Raw genomic sequence first — 19,012 nt, forward strand, 5'->3', positions numbered from 1 at the left:
AATACCAACCCCGTTCTCTCTCCATCCCTCCCTCCCAATTCCACTCCAGCATCTATGCTCCTTGTTTTATAACCTCTGTTGCTGTTGTCCCCCTGAAGCACCAAGGGAAAGGAAAAGCCTCCTCACTGGGATTCCTAATGGAAGCGTTTGCACACAGTGACCCTCCCAGCACAGACCCCTTGTTAATAGATGGGTAGGAAGCACCAGGAACAGAGTATGTTCAAAATCAGATAAGTGTTGTAAAAACTGGTATGGGGTCAGAGTGGAGATCATTTTCCAAACCAACCATCCGAACCACCCCGTGGCCATCTGGGTAAAGACTGGGTTCTGCCTCCAGCAAGCTACTCTGACTTGGCAAGACCATGTGCAACTATCTTTGAGAAACACAGCGACATGCTCCTTGGCTGGAAATGACCAGAGGCTCTAAGGAGTGTAAAAAGGGAGCACAACCCTGATTCTAATTTTTCTTCTTGGAGAAATCATGTTTTATTTTTCGTATCAAAGAGGGGGAACTCTGTGGGCAGAGTACTCTGCCGAAAACCAGTTCTGCTCTGCAACTTGTCCCAGTCATCAGGAAAACACGTGTTCCAGGGAAGCCCACCTCAGGGCACACACGGTCCCAAATCAGGGCATGCTGTTCACCTCCTCTCATTCCCTCGAGAGCCCACCTGGCCAAAGAGGTTCCAGTGGCCTGATTGGAGGGCACATCAACAACACGGAGGGTCCCCGTGACCGCCGGCCTGGAAAGTCAGCCTCAGCGATGGGGTTCTTGGAGCCTCTTGGACTAGGAAAAACGGAAGATGAAAAGACTGTTTGCACTTGTGAGCGATGCTGGCGCTGCTCACTATCCGTATTTTACTCTCCCCAAATAAAACTGCACACTTGATCTGTTCACATCACAAAGCCTCCCTTAGAGCCCCCAGAGGTGCCTGCTCCCAAAACAGCACTGTCAGGCCAGCAACCTCAGTCCTCACTGGACAGAAACCAGGGGCGGGGACAATCCTCTCTCTGTCCCAGCCCTTTCAAACCAAAGACAGCGTCTCTGAGAAGGAGAGAAACCACATGTTCTCACGCTGAGATACAGTGTAGATCTGTGATCCGCACCTGTGAGTTCCTCGGGTACCTCTTGCTGGGACAGGGCGACAGGTTTCTAAAGGTTCTGGCCCTTGACCTCTACATTTGTCACCACTCCTGTGGTCACTCTTCAGTGGAAGCTGCTCACCAGCCTCCTTGTCCCACACGTAAAAGCCAAAATGAAGGGCCCCACAGTACCACGGTCACTGGAATCCTTCAGACACTCCCCACCCACCTTGTTCCGTGGGAAGCCATGGTTCCTGCCAGCCCCTCCAAAGCCCAGGAACGTCTCCCTGTGCTGACATCCAAAGATGCCCGGCGTTCCCAAACACCAGAAATCCAGGGAAGAGGTCCTGCCTTGGGGATGAGTACATTAGGAAATAGTCAAGGAGCAGGATTAAGTAATTATACATTAGCCCACCAAAACAGACTCCGGGCAACCATGACGCTGAAAATCCCATGGGGCCCACGGGTCTGGAGGGTGTTTCTCGCCCACTGGAGGCTGGATGAGTGAGCATGAGTGTGTGCACCAAACAGTATTTGAGGCAGAGCTCAATCCGTTAGAGGTTTATTTTGCCAAGGTTGGGATGTACCCAGGCAAAAGAGACACAAGTAGCAGCAGGGTCTGCGGCCTGGGCTTTTCTCCAAAGAGGGGTCTGGGAAAGAGCAAGCAGGAGCAGAAAAGGAGGGAGGGGTGGCCATGAGACAAGTGGTTACATCCTCGGAGGCTCTGACTGGCGTTCAGTGAATCTGCACCTTACATATGAAGAGAAGCGGGTAGGGGAAAAGTCAAGTATGCATTCTTCTCGGGCTCAGCAAATCTACATTTTACGTAAGCAAGCATGTGAAATCACGGCTATCCATTGTGGGGTGCGGGATAAAAAGGAAGGTGGTTTTTTGCATGACTCAGTTCCCAAGCTTAACTTTCCCTTTGGCATCCTGAGTCTGGGGTCAACAGCTTTCTTTTTTTCTTTCTTTTTTTTTTTTTTTTTTTTTTTTTTTTTGAGGGAGTCTCGCTCTGTCACCCAGGCTGGAGTGTAGTAGCTTGATCTCAGCTCACTGCAACCTCCGCCTCCCAGGTTCAAGCGATTCTCCTGCCTCAGCCTCCCAAGTAGCTGGCACTACAGGCACCCACCAACATGCCCAGCTAATTTTTGTATTTTTAGTAGAGACGGGGTTTCACCATGTTGGCCAGGCTGGTCTCGACCTCCTGACCTTGTGATCCGCCCACCTCAGCCTCCCAAAGTGCTGGGATTACAGGTGTGGGCCACCACACCTGGCCCGCAGATTTCATTTTCCTTTCACAAATGCATGGTCTACCGGGCAAGGCCTGAGATGAAGATGGCTAGAGAGGCACCACAGTCCCTGGAGGGGGACACTGGCAGGCGGTCCACGGCCACTCAGGCTGAGACCCTGGCTCTAGAAAAGGGAGGAAGTGCAGGTACCAATAAGGTTTAAGGATGGAGGTATCAGACTGTGGACCAAGACTGGAAGAAAAAGGGCAGCCCGCCCAATACTGACCCCTCGCCTCCTCACAGAAGAGCAGATGTGTTGGGGTGGCAATGTGCCCAACTGCTATGGTCTAAATGTTTGGGGTCCCCCAAAATTCCTCTGTTGAAATCCTAACCCCCAATGTGACTGTATTAGGAGGTGGGGCTTTTGGAGGTGATTTGGTGATGACAGTGGAGCCCTCATGAATGGAATTAGTGCTGAGATACTGGGATTTACAAGAAGAAATACGTATCTGCTCTTCTAATTTCCTGGCAGACAGCTCCTAACACTTGGAATCTCCAAGGTGATGTGTCTTTTTGTGTACTAATAAGATGAGTGGTAGTGAGGGGCTTCTGGACAGCCTCAGGATGGGGGCCGGTTGCCAAGCAACCACTCCTGTGATTAGACTGTTGGAACTTTCAGGCCCACAATCCCACCACCACCTTAGGGAAGGGAAGAGGGGCCAAAGGTTGAGTTGATCAGCCAACAACCAATGATGTAATCAATCACGCTATGCAATGATGCCTCCAGAAAAAACTAAAATAACTGAGTTTGGAGAGCTTCCAGTTGCTGAGCACATGGAGGTTCCTGGAGGGTGGCGCCCACAGAAAGCTCCACACCCCTTTCCACATATAAGAGGTTACCCTGTGCATCTTCTCCATCTGGCCGTTCATCTGTATCCTTTGTAATATTCTTTATAATAATTGGATAAATGTAAGCAAAAGTGTGTCCCTGAGTTCTTGAGCCATGCCAGCCATCCCACTCCTGGAGAAGGGAGTTGTGAGAACCCCAATTTATAGACCATCAGTCAGAGGCACAGGTCACCACCTGGGACTTGCAACTGGCATCAAGAGTGGAAGTATCTGAGCCCTCAACCGGTGGGATCTGATGCTCACTCCAGGCAGACAGTGTCAGGACTGAACTGAACCAGAGGAGACCCAGCTGATGTCTGCTGGAGAATTGCCTGCTGTATGGGAAAACATCCCACACACATCTGGGCGACCAGAGAAGCATTCTAAATTATTGAGAGTGACGGCTGGAAAAACTGTGTTTTCCTATATCTCAAACAGTGCCCTTATAAATTCAGAGGCCGCAGAGAGCCAGCTCGCCCCTTCCACCACGTGAGGACACAGCAAGAAGGTATGATGCACAAGGAAGCAGGCCTTCCTCAGACACTGAATCAGCCAGTACCTTGACCTTGCACTTCTGGCCTCCAGAACTATGAGAAATAAATGCCTGTTGTTTTTAAGCTACCGACTCTATGGCATTTTGTTATAGCAACCCCACACAGACTAAGACACCAACTAACAGTCCTTCTCCAGACCACACTGGCTTAGGAGTGGGCATGTGACCCATTTCTGACTAAAGAGGTGAGGGGGGAAGTCTGCTACGTGGTTCTTGGGAGGTTTTTTCTTTCCTGGAACAAGTTCCCCCCATTTCTGTTTCCAATTCTTGCTGCCTGGAAGACAGACATGCTACTTGGAGAAACAGTAGCCCTGCAGTAATCCTGAGACAATACGCACAGGGCAAAGGCAACACGCCAAAGTTGGCCAGCAGAAAGGAGGAGGAACCTGGGTCCCCAGTGGCACCATGGGGGTGGGGAGTGAGATCACGGCTTCTTCTTGCTATATGTGTATACTGTTTCACCTCTGTATTAGTTTTCTATGGCTGCCACAACAAATTCCCTCAAATTGAGCAGCTTGAAACAACACAAATTAATGAACTTGCATTTCTGCAGGTTAGAAGTCCCACACAGGCCTCCCTGTGGAGATTCTAGGGGTGAATCCATTATCCGGCCTTTTCCCGCTCTTAGAAGCCACCCACATTCCTTGGCTCTCAGCCACCTTCCTCCATTCCTGACTTCCAGAGCCAGGAGCACGGTATCTCTTGGGCCATTCTTCTGCAGTCACATCTCCTTCTGATTCTCCTCTTCTGCCTCCCTCTTCCACTTATGGGACTTTCTTCTCACCCAGATAATCCAGGGATAGCATCCCTTTTTGAGGTCAACTGACCAGCAATCTTAATTCCATCCACAACCTTAATTCCCCTTTACCACATAACCTAACATGTTCCAGGGATTAAGGCATGGACATCTTTAGGGCGGAGGGGTCACTATTCTGCCAATCACAAATTCTTACAACAAGCAAACTCCTTTTGTTATTTAAAACACAATCAAATAATTTTAATTAAAATTTTAATTGAATATTAAAATTAGGACTGTAATCCAATAAATCAAAAAAGAAAGTCTAACCTTTAAAGCACAATCAATCAAGAATCCTAAGATTTCCAAGGAGAAAATAAGTCATTCTGGGATTAGATGAGAACAGGCCCCTTCTACCACCTCTGCTAATCAGTGGGCGTGCCTTTACTCATAGAAAACAGAGTACAGGGAGCTCTGCATAGCACGCCACTTCACAGTCTTCACCAGGCTGAGGCTCCTTGCTAGCGCCTGTGTGTCTGCCTGGGCTAGTGCTTCATATGCCATGCAAAAGGTTGAATTTTTTATTTTCTTTGAGACAGGGTCTCACTCTGTTGCCCAGGCTGGAGTGCAGTGACACAATCCTAGCTCGCTGCAGCTTCAACCTCTGGGCTCAAGCCATCCTCCCACCTCAGTCTCCTGAGTAGCTGGGACTACAGGTACGTGCCACCAGGACTACAGGTGCATGCCATCAGAACTGGTTGATTTTTTTTTTTTTTTCGTAGAGATGGGGGTCTCACCATGTTGCTCAAGCTGGTCTCGAACTCCTGGGCACAAGTGAACTTCCCACATGGCTTTGAATATTTTTAAATTTACTTTAAAAAATGGGCTTGGCCAGGCATGGTGGCTCAACCCTGTAATCCCAGCACTTTGGGAGGCCAAGGCAGGTGGATTACCTGAGGTCAGGAGTTCGAAGCCAGCCTGGCCAACATGGTGAAACTCCATCTCTACTAAAAATACAAAAAAAAAAAAAAATTAGCTGGTCATGGTGGCAGGTGCCTGTAATCCCAGCTACTTGGGAGGCTGAGGCAGGAGAATCACTTAAACTCAGGAGGCAGAGGTTGCAGTGAGCAGGATCGAGCTGCTGCACTCTAGCCTGGATGACGCAGCAAGACTCTCTCTCTCTCAAAAAGAAAAAAAAAATGGGTTTAAGCAATTTCCAATTATTTAAATTCTTTTGAACTTAATAAGCCCAACAAGATCTTTCTCCTTTCTAATTAATGCTACCAGGTGACCATCTTGAGAAACAGCGACCTATAGGTGGGTCACCATTCTCTGTTGACACAAGCCCTCCTAAAACAGCACCTCGGGGAGGGAGCCTCAGCGGGCTCCAGCACTTCGTGAATGATGGGATTCTGCGGATTCAAAACAAACACACACCACTGACCTTCAAGAACCTCCCGGGCAGCTATCTCCCAGACACTCCGTCCTCATGTAAGTATCTTTGTAACACGGAATTCACCTACTTCCAGAACGTCAGGATGGGTACCCAGGGCAGCTCTGACTGCCTGCTGCTTAAAATCAAGCCCAGGTCAAAAAGCCCTCCCTGTACTGTCCCTGACATGCATGGAAGCGACTGTTTCCTACAGTGTCCTAGTACTGAATGTTGACACTGACCTATGAAACTAAGTGTGGTACTTACTGTGAGGCCGAGAAACCATCAACCGACCACAAGGTTTGTTCCAAGAACAAATCGAGACGAACCAATAATGCAGAGGCTAATTTTTTCAAATTGATAATAATACAAGCTCACATGCAAGAGCTTTTGAAAACTCTTCCATATAATAAATATCACATGATATCAGTAGAGATGGAAATTAGAGTGCTCAACCAGGTGAATCAAATTTAATCCAGCTCTTTCCATCCTGTTTTCTGAATATCTTGTAGTATTTTAGTTTTGAAAAATTAGTCTGAAAGTATGAAAGATACAAATGAAACCTGGGTCTTGCAGAGAATTTGACGGTCTAGGAGCCCAATTGCAAGAACACGTTTCTCCTGCAGCTCCACCCAGGGGTCTCTGCCCAACCTCCGGCCTGAAGGTCTCCAGCCTGGGGTGGAGCACCTCCTTCCATAGAAACAAACACCATTACTGCATCTACATGAAATGGCTCAAAAGAGTTAAGAGAGAATGTTGCCATCACTGAAGAATGGGCTGAATGAGAAAGAAAGAGTAGTGGACATTAAAAGCTTAATTGCCAGGCTTAGCTTTTCCCTTAATGTGGGAAATTGACTTAATGAAAACACAGGGGTCTCTGTGAAGCTGCCAAACTCAAAGGAGGCAGGGCAGCATGAAGAGACATCTGAAGGCAAGTGTGACATCCAAACTAGGAGACGCTCAGAGAAAGAAGCAACCAGGGATGCGTCGACGACCTCCGTGAAGTGATGTGTTTGCACTGAGGTGCTGGCCATGGTGCTGACGGGGTCAGCTTGGGGAGGGCCGGGGAGGCGGAAGATGAAGGCTTGATCACCGACTGGATAGAAAGACAGGGACAGGAAGAAGAAGGAGCTTGGCAGGTGAAGTGCAGGCACAAATACTTACCCTTCTCTGCTTTCAGAATGTGAATGATCAGCCTTTCTGTCCTTTATAGGACAAAAACCTCAGCAGAATAAATAACCAACATGTTAGTCACACTAAAGAACCACTCTGAAGCACATAAGAATAAGCAGAGTAAGATGAACGTGACAAAAACTTTAATAGTAAAGAAGAAAACAAGTTTGTTACAATAAAAGTTATACCAAACTTGTTACCAGAACAACGTGGTAAGACTTTAATTATTTTTAAGTCTTTAAGACTCAAGACTTTAATTATTTTTCTCATCCTCAAAGGTCCACTTCATGGTTTTACTAGACGAACATTTTGCAGAGTACTATAATTCTCTATCTTTTAAATACACATTCACATTATGGTGAAATTGGGAATATTCTAATATTTATTTGTATTAAGAAATGTTTAAGCAGTCCCTTTCCTCTGCAAACTCACCAGTACCTGATGTTTTGACTTTTTAGTAATAGCCATTCTGATTGGTGTGATATGGTATTTCATTGTGGTTTTGATTTGCATTTCTCTAATGATAAGTGATATTGAGCATTTTTTCATAGGCTTGTTGACCGCATGTATGTCTTTGGAAAAGTGTCTGTTCATGTCCTTTGCCCACTTTTTAATGAGTTTCTTAGTTTTTTGCCAGTGCATTTGTTTAAGTTCCTTGTAGATTCTGAATATTAGACCTTTGTCAGATGTATAGTTTGCAAATATTTTCTCCCATACTGTATTGACACTAAGGCACAAATGACTAGTGGCCTAGAGTGTTAGCCACAACAGTCTGCTTTCTCAGCAGCACTCACACCTGGTACTGACAGCCCCTCACCCACCCCCATCTCCCATTCCCCATCCCGGAGCAGGCAAGAGGGGAAGTGGATATTGGGAATCCTGAGAGAACAGGGATTTGGGGCAAGCAGTAACCAAAGAAGGGAATCCACAGCCCTTCACCTCCGTCAGCTCCCAGAAGCCACTGAAACACCGGGAAGGAGGCCTTCATGCCACATGGTGTGGAATGTGGCTCAACTAATGTGATGTGGCGAATAAGCAGAACATGGGCTGCTTTGCTGTTTCATCTGCTTCTGTTTTCTCAGTAGTATCTGGCCTATCAGAGACAATTACGCCACACCACAGTCACAGTCCTATCTGCCTCTGAGTCCTAAGTGCTGATTATTAAGAAGAACAGATGGGAATTCTCCAGCGTCGTAGGGTAGGTGTGAGTCCATGCTCCAGGCTCCAGAGATGCTTCTGCAAGTGTGCTGCCCAAATCCACGTCTTTTCTGCTACTGGGAGCTCTCTCATCTTTAAAATACAGAATGCATTTCTCGTATTTGGAGAAATATATTTAACTGGTGTCTCAACGTAACACTTAAAGCAAAACCCAAAAGCAGAGGGTAGGGGGTGGTGGAGAGGAAAGAGCAGCCATATCCCAGCGGAGGGGCAGAAGGAAGAGAAAGAAGGCCTCGGGAAACCTGGGCAGGTGGCTGAGCAGCAGGGGACGCAGGACAAGCGGGCAGAAATGAATGGAAAAGCTGAGAGAAGCCGAGAGGAAATTATACCGGAGGAGGCAGAGCCAAGTAATGAGCAAACATAAAAGGAAATGCCTCCCTGCTTCCTGCCCTTTCTGAAATCACCTCGGGGCAACTGACCACACATAGCCTTCCATCACAATAAAAAAGGAGATCAGAAATTTCCCGGCTGTTCAGTGGCCTGCCAATGCCACACCACAGTCACCAGCCTTCACTGAACACGCCGGTGCAGGGGGAGAGAATGTGGTAACTCCTGAAGAATCTGCACGTAAACCTCAGAGGCCGGTAGGACTGTTACTATGGTGTAGTGGTCACGGTGCTGCAAGGCACGACAGGACAATTTCACAGCCATGTCCTGGAAGTGGCGGAGGGGAGGAGGGCTGGGCCTCACAAGCAGATGTAGTAACCCAGGAATGAAAAGCACACATTTACTTAACCGAAAAGTCAGCTGTAGCTTTTGGCCCTGATATTAAAATACAATAAATATCTACTGCTGAGCAGAAATCATCACAGGGGTCTGCACAGAAGGCCTGGGGAGGACCCCGCTGGCTTTGCCCCAGCAAATACAGAGCACAGACACCCCCACTGGCCAGTGCGCCCTGGGCTGGGCTGCATGCTTCCTGTTGATTTCTTGTCTAATTATGTCAATAATACATCCTCAAGGAAGGAAGTAGAGAACACACAGAAAAGAAGAAAAGAAATAACATATATCACCACCAGGAAATAACCACTGCTCATATTTTGATGTGTTTCCAATCAGGCTTTTTTTTTTTTTGTACATGCACATTTTACAAAATTGGAATCCTACTATATAGCAGGAATCTTGCTGTGTTCATTTAAAATAACAAGAGACCTTCTCCAGGCTGTTGAATATTCTTTGAAAGCATGGTTTTAATGGCCATAGAATCTGGGAATGGCATAGTATAGCCACCCTGCTATTGTTAAGATATTCAAGCTGCATCCAATTTTCAGCTCTGATAAGTAAAGCTTCAGTGAGTCTCTTTACACATAAATTTTATTGACGACTCCAATTTTAATATAAACCCTTAGAAAGAGGATGATTGAGTCAAAGATCACAAACATTTGTTTTCCAGAAGGTTCCATCACTTGACATTTCCTCCACTGGAGTATGAGAGTATTTATCCTCCAGCACTCACCCGTACTGAGAATAAATATTTGTAAGACTCCACCAGTTTGGTGGACCCAAAAACAAAAATGAATTTTTTAAATTTTCATTTCTCTGATTACTTGTGGGGTTTGGTATTTTTCTATTTGCCTTTTATTTTTCTTCAGTGACTTGCCAACTGGAGTCCACTGCAAACTTGTTCCATTTGATGTTAATGTTTTCCTATTGATTTATGACTGCTTTTAGTATAATAGGGATGGACTGGCAGATGGACAGCGTATGTCCTGATTTGCCAATTCTGTTGATGGTGTTTGACACACACAGGATGCTAATGGATGTGTGGTCAATTGTATCACTCTTTCCCTTTATTATGACTTCCACTGCAAGTAGAGTGTCATGGTCCTTCAGCCTGGGATCCAGACTCAGCTCCCACACTCACTATCTCAGTGACCCTCTCTTTGCCTCAATTTCCTTGATTGAAAGTGCAGGATAATGAGAGTGCATTTAATCCATATAGTTAGTATGTGGCACCCAGCCCCAGAGATGGCCCCAATGCCCCCTACCTCCTATAACGGCATTCACATGTAACCCCTGCAGGTCCAGCCAGCAGGGACCAGGGCCTGCGAACGGCCACGGAGTGAGCTTGGAGGCAGATACTCCCCAGTAGTCCCCGGAGATGACGCAGCTCCAGCCAACACTTTGTGAGATCCTCAGCCAGAGGCAACCTGCAAAGCTGTGCCAAGATTCCTGGCCCACAGAACTGGGAAGTAATACACATTCGTTGCTGTAAACTGCTACGTTTAAGGGTGATTTGCTATGCAGCAGGAGATTACTAATGCATTATACATGTGAAGCACTTAGAACAGTGGCTGTAGTAGATCACACAAAAAAGGCCTAACACGTTGACAGTCCTCCCATGGAAACAGGAAATCCTTCTCCACCTAGGGTAGCTCAGCTTGACTGTGTGATTTGCTCTGACCAATAGAGCTGTGGCAAACGTGAAGTCGCCTACACACAGAAGCCTGCCTCTTGCAACTCCTGAAACCCTGCTCCCTCCATGTGAAGAAGCCCAGCCTGCTGGGGGATGAGACCACAAGGTCCATCAGCCCTGCTCACCCAGCTTCAGACAGCCATCCTAACTATGCAGCCCATTACCCTGCCCACCCCAGCTTACAGGCAACCATCCTAACCATGTGGCCCATCACTCCTGCCCACCCCAGCTTACAGGCCATCAACACATGACCATGAGTGAGCCCAGCAAAGACAGCCACCCAGCCAAGCCCAGCCTGCATTTCCAACCCAAATTACCCACTGAATAAGTGGTTGCTGGTGGAAGCCACTATGTACCGGAATAGTTTGCTTTACACAGCATTGATACCTGTACAGCTCCATCCTAACCATGGTGGCCCATCACCGCGCCACCCCAGCTTACAGCCAGCCATACTAACCATGTGAGGGCCATCACCCCTGCTCCACCCCAGCGTTACAGACAGCCGATACTACCATGTGAGGCCATTCACCCGTCTGCCCACCCAGCTTACAGGACAGCATTGTGCCTAGACCATGTGAGGGCCCATCACGCCCCTGCCCACCCCCAGCTTACAGACTAGCCATACTTAACCATGTGAGGCCGGATCACCCCTGCGCCCCAGCCCGGATGCTTACGTTCCAGCCTGATACCTAACCTATGTGAGGTCCATCACCCCTGCCCACCCCAGCTTACAGACAGCCATCCTAACCATGTGAGGCCATCAATGCACAACCGACCATGAATGAGCCCAGAGAAGACAGCCACCCATCCAAGCCCAGCCTGCATTTCCAATCCAAATCACCCACTGAGTAAGTGGTTGCTGGTAGAAGCCACCATGCTCTGGAATAGTTTGTCACACACCATTTGATACCTGATACAGCTGCCATTATTACATTATTGCCTTGGGATCAGTTACATGGTCATACATATTTCTTAACAGTATATTTATGCTTTTACTTTTTAACGAATCCACAGGAAACTTATTTTTGTATATGATATTAGGTGAGGACCAAACAATGTTTTGCCACACAGCCAGTTCTCCCTTCTCCATAAAATTGCAACACCTTGCTTTCATATCTTAGAATCCAGAGCAGGGGCTCCCAACCCCCAGGCCATAGACCAGTATTAGTCCATGGTCTGTTAGGAACCAGGCCACACTGCAGGAGGTGAGCAGTGGGCAAGTGAGCAAAGCTTCATCTGTATTTACAGCTGCTCCCCATTGCCTGTGTCACCACCTGAGCTTTGCCTCCTGTCAGATCAGCAGCAGCATTAGATTCTCATAGGAGCATGAACCCTATTGTAAACTGTGCATGTGAGGGATCTAGGTTGTGGCTCCTTATGAAAATCTAATGCCTGATGATTTGTCACTGTCTCCCATCATCCCCAGATGAAACTGTGTAGTTGCAGGAAAACAGGCTCAGGGCTCCCACTGATTCTACATTATGGTGACTTGCATAATTATTTCATTATACATTACAATGTAATAATAACAGAAATAAAGTGTACAATAAATGTAATGTGCTTGAATCATCCTGAAATACAAGTATGAGCACCGTCCTGGTCTAAGGATCCATCCACAGCTCTCAGGACAGCCACATCTTCCATGTCCCCTGCAGAGCCTCCCATGGTGGCAAGGGGCTGCACTGTGCAGGAGAGCAGGCCTGGTGCCTGCTGGAAAGGGGCATCATGAGAGACAGGCACTTGGGGCAGAGGCTCAGCTGCAGTCCCAGCAGCCCTGAGCCTCGAATAGGGCCTGTCCTGCCAGCGCTGGCACCTGCTGCCAGGGCCCAGTTATCCTGCCTGTTCCTTTGGCTGTGTTAATGAGGGCCTCTCTAACTAGCAGTGGAGGCCTCTCGCTTCCCCATCAGCATGAAGCTGCTAAGTGTCCCCCAAAACAGTCAAAAGTGTCACACGGGAGAGACATACTCAAGAGAAACTTCTGCTGCTCCTTGGGTTCCAGATTTGCAGTTTGATTCTGCTTGCCTCCATCAAGGGCCACACGAACCCCAAACTCCATACAAGAACACTGCAGGCCAGTGGGAACCTACTGCCCGTAGCCTGCAGGATGAGGCACGGCTTCCTCACACCTGAACCAAGAGGACCAGCTGTCTCAGCCCACAGAGCCCAGGCCTGGCAAGGAGCTGGAGCCTGTACTAGTCAGGTCCCTCCACAGAAACAAAACTGACAGGACACATCTATCAGAGGAAATTCGTTATAGGAACTGGCTCACACAATTACAGAAGCTGAGAAGTCCTATGACCTGCTCTCTGCAAGAGGAAGACCCAGGAAAGCTAGCATGTCAGTCAGTGTGAGTCTAAAGGCCTGAGGACAGGGTCCAAAGGCCCAAGAACCAGCAGCACTGATGTCTGAGGGCAGGAGACAATGAATGTCCCAACTCAAGTAGAGACAGCAAATTTGCCCTTCCTGTGCCTTTCTGATCTATCCAGACCCTCCACAGACTGGAGGATGCATGCCCACACTGGCAAGGGCAGATCTTCTTTCCTCAGTCTGCTCATTCGAATGCTTATCTCCTCCTGAAACACCCTCACAGACACAACCAGGAATAATGTTTTACCAGCACCCCTAGCCCAGGGAAGCTGACACAGAAAATTAACCACCACAGAGCCTCAGGCACAGTAGAGAAGGAAAGCAATCCTGAGCCCACCAAGCCCTCTACCCAACCCCTTCAGCTCTTCTCAAAGTCACCCTGCCCCTCATCCCAATTTGGGAGCTTCCGATCCCTGACCTGGACTTGGAGGTGACCCAGGAGTGATGCACTTGAGATGAGCCAAGGTCAGGTCATGCCTCCTCTGGATCCTCAGTTGACCCAACTTCTCCAGCACCATGATGTCAAACAATCATAGCTAATAGTACATTTTTATATGAAAAGGGAGGATTCTCTGCTGAGGATAACACATGCTTTAACACAAACGTTTTTTTCTGGATTGTACTCATGTTCACTTTCAGCAGAATACATCTCTTCTGACTTCAGGAAATCATTCCCTTTCTTTAATGGGGTAGTTATTTTTTCCACGGACTCCTTGGTACATTTTCTCAGTTTGCTTTTCCTCACACGAAGGAGACTTATCCAGAGCCAGGGCTTGCTAACGGCAGGCGTGGATTCAGCAGGTGTCCGGCGTTGATTCCCACATGTTCCCAGGCGCAGAGCGAGAGGAACAGACCCAATTCCCAGGACAGGCAACCTTCACCCAGGCCAGCTGCCACGCAGGGTTGACAAGGGATTGTTCTGCACCCACTGACTCTTTCTCCCACCCATCCAATCAACAGGGGTCCCAAGAAGCTAAGATTTCCATCATTTCCTGCTGCGGGGCTCAGCCAGCCTCCCGCGCCACTCCCAGGCAAACTATCAGTCCTGGTCCTTCTGGTCAACCCAGCTGTTTCTTAAAAAGAGACCTTCAAAGATGGGGTGGAAGGCCAGGCATCTGGCCCATGGCCTGTGACGAAGTGGCAGCTCCATGAAATCGTTGGGGTGACACTTCCTGGGAGGGGACAGTGAATCCCATCGTCTACCCTGAGGACAGGCACTCTTCTTTAGGGGGCAATGTAAGCAAGGCCAGTTCCATCATCCTCATAGATTCCTTCTCACCCTTACTATAAGAGGGCCTCATTTCTCCAGTCTTCACAGGTACAGTATTTTAATCCAACTAGAAGCTGTACATGATGTTATATAAAGATTATCGCCAACAGCCAGTTATTATCCCTAATCCCCTCAGAGACTAACTACACCGACATTCAGAAAGGCTAGGTGACTGCAGGGTTGAAAGCCAGGAGGGAGTGAAGCCGGGGTTTGCACAGCGCCTTGGCCTTCTCCTGTGAGCCCCACATGCAGCAACACCTTGGCCCAGGAAGCCCACGGGCTCCCTTCTCACACTCTGTGTGGGGAATCCAACCTTTGGGAGGTAACTCTTCCATTAACACAACTTCTAATTCAATTAATTACTTGACTTGATAGGTTAGTTCCCTTTGTTACTACAAACACCACTACCTGCAAGCTATGGTAATATTATCATGCTTCATTAAAAATTATCAAGCAATTTACTTTCTAATAGAGGTATAAACACCTAAACACAGCTATTTCAGGCCAGATGAAGTGGCTTACACCTGAAATCCTAGCGTTTTTGGAGGCCAAGACAGGAGGGGTGCTTGAGATCAGAAGTTCAAGACCAGCCTGGGCAACACAGCAAGACCATGTCACAACAAAAAACATTTTTAAAAAATAGCTAGGTGTCGTGGTGCGTGCCTGTAGTTGCAGCTACTCGAGATGCTAAGGCAAGAAGATCCTGTGAGCCCAGGAGTTTGAGGCTGCGGTGAGCCATGATAGCACCACTGCCCTCCAGCCTGGGTGACAGAGCAACACTCTATCTCTTAACAACAACAAAGACAGCTATTTCAGACTAAACGTTTAACTTTAAAAATATGAAACAACGTATGTCTCAGTTACAATTCTTAAATCATCATGTCTGCCTGAGTGCCGTGGCTCATGCCTGTAATCCCAACACTTTGGGAGGCCGAAGCGGGTGGATCATCTGAGGTCAGGAGTTCGAGATCAGCCTGGCCAACATGGTGAAACCCCCCATCTCTACTAAAAATACAAAAATTAGCTGGGCGTGGTAGCGCGTGCCTGTAAGCCCAGCTACTTCGGAAGGCTGAGGCAGGAGAATCACTTGAACCCAGAGGTGGAGGTTGCAGCGACCTGAGATCGCGCCACTGCACTCCAGCCTGGGTGACAGAGAGAGACTCTGTCTCAAGAAACAAAACAAAACAACAACAACAACAAGAAAAAAAACCCACAATTCTTAAATCATCATGTCTAACTGGAGTCAAGTCATTAACACATTTGAGAAATTTAGCAATGACAAAAAGATGATTAGGATTCTTCTAAGCTAACAATTCTAAATTCTAACTAGAAAACCACATGTTCTGGCTTACTGCCACAACAGAGAACAACATCCAAGCCACTATCACCTCTTTTCCAATTAGTAAGCCATTGGTGGTGTGAATAAAACCTAGAAGTCAATTTTCTACGAACTTTAGCAGGAAAAAAAGTGATTCCGCTTTACAGTTATCTTCTGACCTGTTTTTAGTCTTCATGTAACAAAAAACTTGTCAAGTTACAACTTTCTTATAGTGCCTCATTATAGAACATTTATTCTATACAAATGGGATTTTCTCAAGATAATAACTACAGCATCAACACGAAGATGCCTGTAAGACATCCATATTTATCTGTTTTCATGGATGTTGGACATACCCGACACTATCCCATTTTGTAAATGTATTGTCGTGTTCTGTGTGATATTTGTGATAAATGCATTGTCACAAAAAGCCTCCATGACTCTTATTTCCTTTCATTTTGCAAATGCCAAGTTTATTTAAATCTACTGTCACATGACTTTGTTAACCAAACATAACTGTTGAAACGGTGTTCTAAAGCAATGCTTCCATCAGTATCAACACATCAGATAACACGAGTTGCTTCTCAAAACAATTTCTGATGGCCCAAAACATCCCAATATTTTGCTCAAGAAAATTTTTCATTGATGGTGTTATTGTTTTTTTACTATGATAAAATACACAGAAAATAATATTTTCCATTTTCACAAGTTTTTTTTTATATATATATTTTTTGAGATGGAGTCTTGCTGTGTCACCCAGGCTACAGAGCAGTGGCACGATCTCGGCTCACTGCAAGCTCCGCCTTCCAGGTTCAAGCGATTCTCCCTCCTTAGCCTCCCGAGTAGTACAGGCGCCTGCCACTGCACCCGGCTAATTTTTGTATTTTTAGTAGAGATGGGGTTTCACTATCTTGGCCCTGCTGGTCTCAAACTCCTGACCTTGTGATCCACCCACCTCGGCCTCCCAAAGTGCTGGGATTACAGGTATGAGCCACCGTGCCTGGCTAATTTTTGTATTTTTAGTAGAGATGGGGTTTCACTATCTTGGCCCTGCTGGTCTCAAACTCCTGACCTTGTGATCCACCCTCCTTGGCCTCCCAAAGTGCTGGGATCACAGGTGTGAGCCACTGTGCCTGGCCATCATTTTCACCAGTTTTTAAGTGTACGATTCAGCAGCATTGAGTACATTCACTGTGTTTGCAACCATCACCACCACCCATCTTCAGAACGTCTTCCCAGACTGAAACTCTGTACCCACTGAACAACTCCCTGTTCCTCCCTACCCCCATCCCTGCCAACCACCATTCTACTTTCTGTCTCTGTGGGTTTGACTACTCTATGTCCCTCATATAAAGTGAAGTCATATAGTTATTTGTCCTTGTGTGAGACTGACTTACTTCACTCAGCACCATGTCAAGGTCCATCCATGTTGTAGCACATGTCAGAATCTCCTTCCTTTTTAAGGCTGAGTAATATTTCATGACAGGTGTAAACCACATTCTGTTTACCCATTCTTCCATCAATGGACACGTGCACTGCTTCCACGTTTTAGCTACTGTGTATCATGCTGCTATGAACATGGGTATGCAAATATCTCTTTGAGCCTCTGCTTTCCATCCTTTGAGTATATACCCAGAAGTGGGACTGCTGGATCACATGGTAATTCTGTTTTAATTTTTTGAGGAACCACTATTCTCATTTGTTCAGTGGCTTACACCTGTAATCCCAACACTTTGGAAGGCTGAGGTGGGCAGATCACCTGAGGCCAGGAGTTTGAGACTAGCCTGGTTAACATGGTGAAACTCCATTTCTACTAAAAATAAAAAAAATTAGCCCAGTGTGGTGGCGCCCACCTGTAATGCCAGTTACTCAGGAGGCTGAGGCAAGAGAATCGTTTGAACCCAGGAAGTGGAGGTTGCAGTGAGCCAAGGTTGCACCATTGCACTCCAGCTTAGGCAACAAGAGCGAAATTCCAACTCAAAAATAATAATTATAATAACACAATTAAATTCCTCAAGACGAAAACAAAAGTGATGGCCAAGTGTCTGGTGTACTCTGCAAGTTCTGAGAACCACTGGGAGTCCTTTCGCAACTTTTTCAGCAAAAGAATACTCTCTCTGGGTATGACCCCTGTGTCCAGAGGCCAGCGTCAGCCCAACTAGGCTCTGGGCAAGTGGCTGCAGCTTATCACAGAAAAAAGAAATTCCAACCAATAAGAATCTTCTACAATAAAATGAGAAACAGACTCCTAAAATACATAGTTTCTACTCCTGTTGATAGTTTTTTTAAAAAATGAAGGGTAGGAAGTTCTAGTTAATAGTGATAACTGGACATTGTGCACCTACCTCTCTCCTCCCTCCTGAAACCTCCCAGGTGTAGACACACACGGACAAGGAGATGGGGAGGTGCCTCCAGGGGTAGGAGAGTCCACAGCCTTTTCAAAGCCTTAACATGGACAAAGGAATGGTGACTGAGACGGCAGGTACATGGAGGGGGATGAGGAGGCTAAGGCCGATTCCCCTGCAGAACTCGGGAGCCTGTGGGTCGGAGCCATGGGGGCTCCAGGAGGCAGGCTGCAGAGACACCCACCAGGCTGAAAACCAGGGGTTGGAAAGAACGCTTGGCCCAGGCGCCTCCACCTGTCTCATGAAGCACTGTGACCACACACCTCAGAGGATACTGAAATCCAGTCCCTGGAGAGAGTACCAGGAAAGGTCCAGCGGCTCAGGGCTGTTTAGCAACCGACCTTCACCTGGTCCAGGGGCTTCTTAGGGGATGGGAGTTTTCTAAAACTGGGCATGTGGCTGCACAATTATACAATGTATTAAAAAATCACTGAGCTATAGATTTACAATAGGTGAATAGGACAGTCTGTAAATTATACTGCAACAAAACTTTAAAAATGCACAGATGAGAGAAAGAGAGAGACAGAAGTAACCAAAATACCAAGGTACTATCAACTGGCAAGTTTTTGATTATTTTTTCCTGCTACCCAACAAAATATGAGTCTGAGAACAAGATAGGGTGAATTATTTTTAAAAATAAGAAATGATTTCCATGTGACACAGCAATTCCACTTCTGGGTACATACCCCAAATAACTAAAAGCAGGAACTCGAACAGATACCTGTGCACCTATGTTCATAGCAGGATTACTCACAGTAGCGGCATGGTGGAAATAACCCAAGCGTCCATCCATGATTGATACACAAAATGTGGCGTAGACACACCGTGGAATATTATTTTGCTATAAAAAGGAGGGAAATATTGACACATGCTCCAACATGGATAAACCCCGAGGATGTTATGCTGAGTGAAATAAGCCAGCCACGA

The sequence above is a fragment of the Rhinopithecus bieti genome, unplaced genomic scaffold (genome assembly GCF_001698545.2).
Source record: "Rhinopithecus bieti isolate Rb0 unplaced genomic scaffold, ASM169854v2 scaffold_4180, whole genome shotgun sequence".
Lineage (NCBI taxonomy): Eukaryota > Metazoa > Chordata > Mammalia > Primates > Cercopithecidae > Rhinopithecus > Rhinopithecus bieti.